The sequence below is a fragment of the Sinocyclocheilus rhinocerous genome, unplaced genomic scaffold (genome assembly GCF_001515625.1).
Source record: "Sinocyclocheilus rhinocerous isolate Xijiao unplaced genomic scaffold, SAMN03320098_v1.1 scaffold1506, whole genome shotgun sequence".
NCBI lineage: Eukaryota > Metazoa > Chordata > Actinopteri > Cypriniformes > Cyprinidae > Sinocyclocheilus > Sinocyclocheilus rhinocerous.
The window spans coordinates 474608-482454 of NW_015658506.1; the positions used below are offsets into that span (position 1 = coordinate 474608).

The 7847-nt window shown below is 37.9% G+C and overlaps 1 long non-coding RNA gene across 1 annotated transcript in view; it reads left to right on the forward strand.

Moving 5' to 3' along the window:
• Positions 1 to 7847, forward strand: part of LOC107722245 (uncharacterized) — a 76126-nt gene that overhangs the window by 63136 nt on the left and 5143 nt on the right. The window contains exon 3 of the long non-coding RNA XR_001637790.1: positions 6500 to 6552. This is a non-coding gene — a long non-coding RNA (uncharacterized LOC107722245). The remainder of the gene's footprint in view (positions 1 to 6499; positions 6553 to 7847) is intronic.

The following is a 7847-nucleotide window of genomic DNA, read 5'->3' on the forward strand; positions in this document are numbered from 1 at the left end:
GGGGCCGAGGAGAGAAAGAGCGGCTGGAGGGGTTTTAGCGGTTCAGACCGGACCCAAACACTGGGCTTTCTTCTCCTGTCCACTCGTCAGCCCTTTATACCAGCAGATCTGGGTCAGAGGTCACATTCCTTCAGCATCACATCATTCGGACACACCGCTGTCCTGCGACACCACAGCACTGATCAGTGTGTTTGAATGTGTGAGTTAAAAGTGGAGCTGAATGAAATGTGTTTGGATGAGCAAAACTCTACTCCATAAAGACAGACTGCTACTGAGGTGCTCTGCGGCATTTTAGTGTGTTGCTATGCAGTTGCTAGGGTAAATGGGAGCAATAATATTCTTGCCTTAGAAAACACTGCTACGTGTAACAGTTGGATTCCGGGATATAAAAACTCCACTGAGGAATTGATCTTTAAAGTTAGATTCAAGATTCAAGATTCAAGATTTCTTTATTGTCACTATACAAGTATAGTGAAATTTTAGCAATCCTAACAGTGCAGTCACATGTAACTTAAACATCTGTAATACAAAAAAAAAGTAATAATAATAATAAAGTATGTTATTACTACACAATACAAGACAAACAATACACAAGCCAATGCAAACAAGGCAATAGTGAAACGTTAAGCCTTATCTGCAATACAGTCAGCGATAAACGGTATGCTGTTTAACAATACAATACAAAGACAGTACAAACAAGGCGATAGTGCAAATTTAAGCCTTATTAAATATCGTATTGCACACATTATTGCACAGTTGGCACATAATAGAAAAGATGTATATGTTGCATTGTTTGCATTCTAAAGGCTCCAGTGAGTGGACAAATATTGCACAGGAATGTTGCACAATAGACATAATATTGCACACTATGAAGAGGTAAGAGCAACGGAATGTAAACAGAGCTGAATAATATAAAGTGTGAACATTTACAGAGTTAGAGCACACTGAGGTATACAGGGGGTATTAACCTGTGTAGGTTGAGCTATAAATAGCTCCATCAGATTGGTGCATTTCTCAGTTATCTGTTTTTGTGTATGCCGGCAATGTTCAGCTCCCTTATGACGCTGGGGTAAAAGCTGTTCTTGAATCTATTGGTCGGCGCTTTAATGGACCTAAGACGCTTACCAGAGGGCAGCAGTTCGAACAGTTGATGTCCGGGATGGGAAGGATCATTTAAAATGTTTTCTGCCCTTCTAAGGCAGCGTGAAGTGTAAAGTTATTTTAAGGAAGCCAGAGAGCAACCAATGATTTTTTGTGCTGAGTTAATCATAAGTTATAAACCTTTAAAAGGCACCTATTATGCCCCTTTTTACAAGATGTAATATTGGTCTTGGGCGCGAACTAATAAAGCGTGGCGATGCTCAATTAAAATGCTTCGATAATGTACACACACAAATACAGTTAAAACACTAAGCACTATAACGACATGACATTCACAAAGCAGCCTGGAATGAAATGATTTGTGGAGACATAAACGTATTTCGGTAGATTTTGAGGCGCATTGCCTTGAAAAACTGCGGGTGTCCTTCACGCCCCTTCATTACTCGCTGCCAAGCAGAGGGGAAAGTCTTGAGATGTGCCTCGAGTTTTTTGTAAGGAATGTTGTGTGGCACAAGACGTGAAGCTTGAATTGGCTGCTTCTATTCAGCGTTGGGAGCTGAGCCATTTGGCTTTGGGAAAACCAGGTGCAAAATCTGAAAAAAAAAAATGGAGAAGTTCCTATTGCAGTACAACTAAAGAGAGAAGAAAACAACAGATTTTCCCTTCAGTGACCCGTCTGTTTGTTTAGAAACAGGGAAGTGTGCAGGATGTTCCTTTGATGATCGATCTCATGTTTATATGAAACGGCTGATCTGGTGCTTTTTGTTATGCATGACAGAGTCTGACTCAATTGACACAGTTGTTTAGCAAAACCTTCAGCTCGCAGGCTGTTGGAGTGTGTGTGTGTGTGTGTGTGTCTGGGCTGTTAGCTACAGTCTTTCATGTCAGGAGAAGTAAACAGGAACCCCGGGGCCGGTCTGTGGTCAGACGTGGAAACCAGGCCACTGTAACCGCCAGTGAGGAAGGAAGAGGTAGAGAGATACAAACCATGAGCTTGACTCCTTATTGATCCATTATGAGTTCTCACCAGCTTTTCTGTCTGTCCCACGCTCTAACATTGTCCTTTCTTTCTGTACTGAAGAGGATTTGAACAGACAGTGTGCAAACAACTGGGATGTCGGGTCTGTCAGCGCTCCAGAACGAATGAATGAATGAATGTCTGCAGCCGAGCCAGTTCTGTCTGTCATCCAGTAAAGATGAACGCACTTGAATCAGGAGTGTCAAACCCGCTTAAACATCACTGCGTTATTGCCTTCTTAATTATGGCTGGATTCAAGAAACATTCTTAGAAATAAAATTCTTATTATATTACTTAAGAAAAAAAGTTACGAATATTATGAATTCCCCCCCCAAAAAAACATTTCTTAATAATGTTCTTAGCTTTATTTTCTTACCATTGTTCTTAAAGGAATAATTGACCCAAAAATGAAAGTTTGCTGAAAATGCGTTCATCCTCAGGCCATCCAAGAGGCAGATGACTTTGATTGTTCTGTTCCCCTGAAGAAATAAACTAATCTACAATCAAATCCAATCATTTCTAGATCAAATTTCTAAATAGCGTTGTTCTTAATAGGATTTTAATGATTCCGACGTCTAAAGTCTAGAATCAGCTCTGTGCTGCTGTTCTGTTGGACTGGCATGTAAAGAGACCCAGACTGCTGTAAGTCTGTCTCATTGCAGTCATATTAAAATGTCCCACACTGCCGCAGGACACACGCTGATAATACGTTTAAACTGTTCTTGCATAAACAAGTCCCTTGTTTAGTACATGGTTATCCAGCTGTATTAGCCTGTAACACGTCCCCGTTTCCTCTTTAATGCTTGCTTTGTGAATCTGTGGTTTTGTCAGCATCTCTCCTGCAGCATCCAAACATCTCACACTTTTGATCTAATCCTTCAAACAGGTTTGCAAAAAGCTCTGAAGTTCAGTTTGATTCATTCGCACAGAATTCTCTCGTGCACTGAATCGTTTGCAGTGGTTTCTTATGGGATGCTTTATAAGACAGAAACAAATATAGCACTGGATGAGGTGATATTTACCTGCAGTCCATTGTATAAATCAGAACTTGCCAATAGCTATGTTTCCATCCACTGATTTTTATGCACATTTTGGAATATCGCATAAAAAAACGCTTGATGAAAATGCCAAGATGTGCATAAATTCTAAAAATGCGCATTAAAATCTTATGCGCACATTTGAGTAGGATACACTTTATATCCGATAAGAAAAAATGTGCATAAACTATGATGGAAACACATTTACCGAATACATTCCTCTATGCGCATTGAAAAAGTCATGTGACTTTGTGCTATGAGATAACTTGACTAACCAGCGGACCGATCTCGTTCACAGAAATGCCTGAGCAAAGTGTGTCGTCAAAGTATTTCTGTATAATTGTCTTACATGACTGTGTTCCCAAATAACAGGCAAATCCGCCTCCGAAAGCAATGACTGCATTTATTGTGTTTCGTCTGCCTGCTCTGAGGCGCAAGTCAATTTATCATTCATGAAAATTATTATATTCAGTGGCTTCTCCTAGTTTCCTCAGAGATATTTCATGCCAGTTTATCAGGAAGTGACGGTTTTGTTCTCTTCGACTCGTTGGATGGAAACGGTGCTTTATTCGCAAATGTTTTATGCGATATCCCAGTTTTGCGCATATATTTTGATGGAAACATAGCTAATGTCTTCTATTGGAAAAGCAGCTCTTCAATATGCCTTCAGCTTGTGAACATTCATTCAAAACAGTATCAAAAAATCTACCTTAAAATACAGAGACAGTATTTCTGATGGCAGCCTGCGCTCCAGTAAAGGCTAGAAACACAAGTCAGTGCTCATGACAGAATGTGCTGTAATGGACCTGTGAAGTCTGTGACTCTTTCCTCATTATGACGGCTGTGTGAGTGGTCTTTATTAAAGACGACTGACGCTCTGTGTCTCTAACAGTAAGAGCGGGCAGATGAAGCATCCCATGGCTCTGATGTCACAGCGCTCACGTTACAGCCAGAGCCTTGCTGTGTTTGAAACACTCTCGCTGTAACCTCCAGAGCGTTTCCTTCAGTTTCTGGTGTTTCAGAGTTACTGGAGTGAGTCACTGTGTGTTTGGAGGATGACTGCAGGGAGGCCTGGGAAACCAGACCAAGAACAAATAGTCATGATGTCTTTGTCTCTGCTATTGGAAATATTGACATTCCCTGTGTTTGACCTCCTGTCACAGCTGCGTCAGGATCGAGCCGCTGTAGTGTCTCCAGTGAGTGTTTATAAGCGCTGACTGCTGTAAACCACATGGTTTCCACACTGAAAAGTGCGTGTGTCTGTGTGAAAAAAACTGAATTGTTATATTTTTGTTTGATTACTTTTTAAAAGATTGATTAAATTGTTATTGTTTTATGTCTTGACTTAATTACCACAGTTTTCTGGGGGAAAAAAAGCCAGATTATTGTAAGAAAGAAATAAAAATAAAATTCCAGAAAAATCAGAACAGAATATACAGAATTTGGAAAAAATAAAACTAAATTTGGGATAAAATAAAACAGATTTCATATGGCCCTGTATTTTTTTTTAAAGCGTTTAATAAAATGTTGTTTAATTGTGTAAGTTTTATGATTTCAAGAGTCCAGAAAAAGTTAAAACGGGGAAAAATTACAGAATTTTGGAAAATGAAAAATGGATTTTGGGATATATATATATATGTATGTATATGAAGTGCAATATAACTTCATGGGGCCCTGCTAGTGTGTTAAATTCCAAAGTCCTCTTGAATGGCCTCTAGTTTACTGCCGTTGCTGAAGAGGGAGTTCTCAGCGCACGAACTGAAATATTGTTTTGCAGTCATTTGCAATCTTCCATTTAGCTTAATTACCCTACAGCTGGTTTGAGTTTTTCTGCGGCAGAACTTTCTCACCGCTAATCTGAACTAGTACCACTGCTGTTGAGAGTTAGAGCGAAACACACCCTCCAGTTCAGAAACACAGCAGCCATGCTGTAAACCACATGGTTTCCACAATGAGGGAAAAGTGCGTGTGTCTGTGTGAAAAAAACTGAATTGTTATATTTTTGTTTGATTACTTTTTAAAAGATTGATTAAATTGTTATTGTTTTATGTCTTGACTTAATTACCACAGTTTTCTGGGGGAAAAAAAGCCAGATTATTGTAAGAATTCAATAAAAATAAAATTCCAGAAAAATCAGAACAGAATATACAGAATTTGGAAAAAATAAAACTAAATTTGGGATAAAATAAAACAGATTTCATATGGCCCTGTATTTTTTTTTAAAGCGTTTAATAAAATGTTGTTTAATTGTGTAAGTTTTATGATTTCAAGAGTCCAGAAAAAGTTAAAACGGGGAAAAATTACAGAATTTTGGAAAATGAAAAATGGATTTTGGGATATATATATATATGTATGTATATGAAGTGCAATATAACTTCATGGGGCCCTGCTAGTGTGTTAAATTCCAAAGTCCTCTTGAATGGCCTCTAGTTTACTGCCGTTGCTGAAGAGGGAGTTCTCAGCGCACGAACTGAAATATTGTTTTGCAGTCATTTGCAATCTTCCATTTAGCTTAATTACCCTACAGCTGGTTTGAGTTTTTCTGCGGCAGAACTTTCTCACCGCTAATCTGAACTAGTACCACTGCTGTTGAGAGTTAGAGCGAAACACACCCTCCAGTTCAGAAACACAGCAGCCACAATACAGGCCAAAAGCTGATCTTTGTTTCATTAGCACTCTTAGCGGGCTCCAGGCTAATGCTAACCCAACATCATTGAGACTTTGAGACAAACAAGATGCGAATGCAGATGTAAGTCTCTGAGGTTGGCGTGTTCCGCTGGGGTTTCCCACCGGCAGAGGCTCATGGGAATCTGAATAACACGGGCTTCCCACACCGCTTTGAGTCGCCCTGGCTAGTGTACATGCTATCAAGCTCTGATTCATCTGGAGGAGACTCATGCACTTCTGAGTGAATCCGGATCTTAAAGGGATCGTTCACCCAAAAATGATCATTCTGTCATCATTTACTCTAAACCTGTGGCTTTTGTTCATATTCAAAATGAAGATATTAATATTAATATTCTCTCATAATTTTTGTCTATCCGTTTCATGCTTCAAAAAATTCATAAAGTCATTGTTAATGCAATCCGCATGCATGGAGTGGTTTAATCCAAGTCTTCTGAAGAGACACGATCTGCTTCTAAACTTTCTTATTTGAGTTTTGCTCTTTCAGATGATCTGCTTTCTGTTGGACTGTAATGTTTTGCCGATCTGATTTGATGAATCACAAACACTGAGTAGTTAGAATAGAAGCACTTGCATTTTTCCTTGTGTAGTTCAGTCGGTTGTGTTACGTGTCATTTCTCAGATTTCTAATGTGTCTCAATATTTTTCTTTCTTTCAGAATCAGATCGGATCTGCTGCAGCGGTGACGAGAGGAACAGGATGATTCGCTCAGTAAGTGTCCTTGTCTTCTTTCTCTTCACAAGATTGTTCAGCTCGACTAATGTTTTTGTGGGGTCAGAGTTTGCGTTAACATCTCCACTTGGACTTCTGATCTCTCTTAGGTGGGTTAGGTGTAGTTCTAGTTTTAACAAGACAAATATACTGTATATTGTGTTTTCATAGAGCAGCCCAGTGTTGTGCCGCACATGTGATATTACAGTATTTCAGATGTTTTTATTATTTTCCAGTAATATTTAGAATCAAAGGTAGTGATGCCTGACTAGAAAACAAATCAGAGTTTGAGTCAGTTCTTATCAATGAATCAATCACACAGGTGAATACCTTCTGAATCATTCGGACAGTTCAACTCACGGAGTTGTTCTGAGTGTTTCTCATGTGATGCAAACTCCTCACCTTTCACTGAAAATTCACCTTTATGAGATCAAAATAGGTCACCTATGACACTGGCATAGATCCGATGAGAAAGTGTTGGGAGGAGGTCACAATTGTTTTTTTTTCCCCACACAAACATTTTCAAACTTGCATGTGCCTGTTTGTGCGCACACTCTGGTTTCGAATTACAATTCTTTTTGTTTTCGCAAGTTTACGGAGTTCTGCATGCTCGCAAATATTCTCATTATAACAAGAGTAAAAAAACATGCACACATGTATATAAGAATATAAGCTTCTACCATTAAAGATAAAACTTAAAGCGCTTTTTTGATGTGTCCTTTTAAGGCAATGTTTAAAAAAGGTAGTTTTAAAATTAAATCTAAAAATATTTGAAAAATATTTAATGCATTATTAATTATTATTGTTTATTATTATACCATTAATAATTATTTAATTTGTAGTTAACTAGTTTTAATTATTAATATTAATAATAATAATAATTTAATTTAATAATTTAAATTAATATTAATTATTAAAATAATTATCCCTTCTAGGCATTTGGTGTCTGGGCATATGCATTTATTTATTTATTTATTGACATTAATGACATGAGACTGTGACTTCCTGCACTTGCAATATGTCATACTTAGAGTAAAAGTACTAAAATTAAATTCAAAAGCAAGATGTGAGGAAAAAAAACCCTAGGTTGTTGAAATGGCAACGGAGCTAATGAGTGATCCTGTGCTGCCATCATACTGGTTATAATGGTAATTTCATGTCATTTTCATCTTAAATGTTTTTGTTTCCCATCACAAGACACATTTTTGATCATTTTTTTCCCATGTCAACTTCATGAATGAAAAGTGAATCTTTAAAGTCAATTTTACTGCATGTCTGTAAAAAAAAAAAAAAAA